The 504-nt window shown below is 47.4% G+C and overlaps 1 protein-coding gene across 1 annotated transcript in view; it reads left to right on the top strand.

Moving 5' to 3' along the window:
* Positions 1–504, top strand: part of mbtps2 (membrane-bound transcription factor peptidase, site 2) — a 19,423-nt gene that overhangs the window by 5,203 nt on the left and 13,716 nt on the right. The window lies entirely within an intron of this gene.

The following is a 504-nucleotide window of genomic DNA, read 5'->3' as shown; positions in this document are numbered from 1 at the left end:
AACGGGGCGTGCAACAGATCTGATACAGACTGATCCAGATTTGTAATTATTTTCTACGTAACAAATACATTAGTGGTCAATTCTCCACCTGTCAGGGGGAAGTGTGGGGGTTGGGGCCACCGCCGGCCATTGCCGCTCAAGACGCTGTAGTACATATGCCAGGCCTGTAAGTGGCGCTGTAGTCTGCCACAAAAGCAGCGAAGAAGACTTCCCTTACATGGTTGCCATGGTTGCCCTTCTGTTTATTCTCCGCTGTGGCTCTTTTTCTCCCTCCCCGAGGCAAGCGTTTGCTCCTGCTTCGCCGGTCTACATGTCCGTTAAAGTTTAAATCTTCCGGACAAAATTAGAAGAGTGCCGGTCAAATTTGTTCTTTGTTATTTATTGAGCTTTAAAACGAATGAATAACGACTCTATATAATAATATAAGAATAAAACACGGAGGACGGACCCTCTCTTTTCCTCCCCCTCTTCTGACAGCCCAGCAGCTGATCAGAGCATGCTCCC

Source organism: Notothenia coriiceps, unplaced genomic scaffold (assembly GCF_000735185.1).
Source record: "Notothenia coriiceps isolate Sejong01 unplaced genomic scaffold, NC01 NC01_scaffold00031489, whole genome shotgun sequence".
Taxonomy (NCBI): domain Eukaryota; kingdom Metazoa; phylum Chordata; class Actinopteri; order Perciformes; family Nototheniidae; genus Notothenia; species Notothenia coriiceps.
Note: the sequence above shows the minus strand (reverse complement) of the source record. Positions and strands in the feature narration are given on the sequence as shown.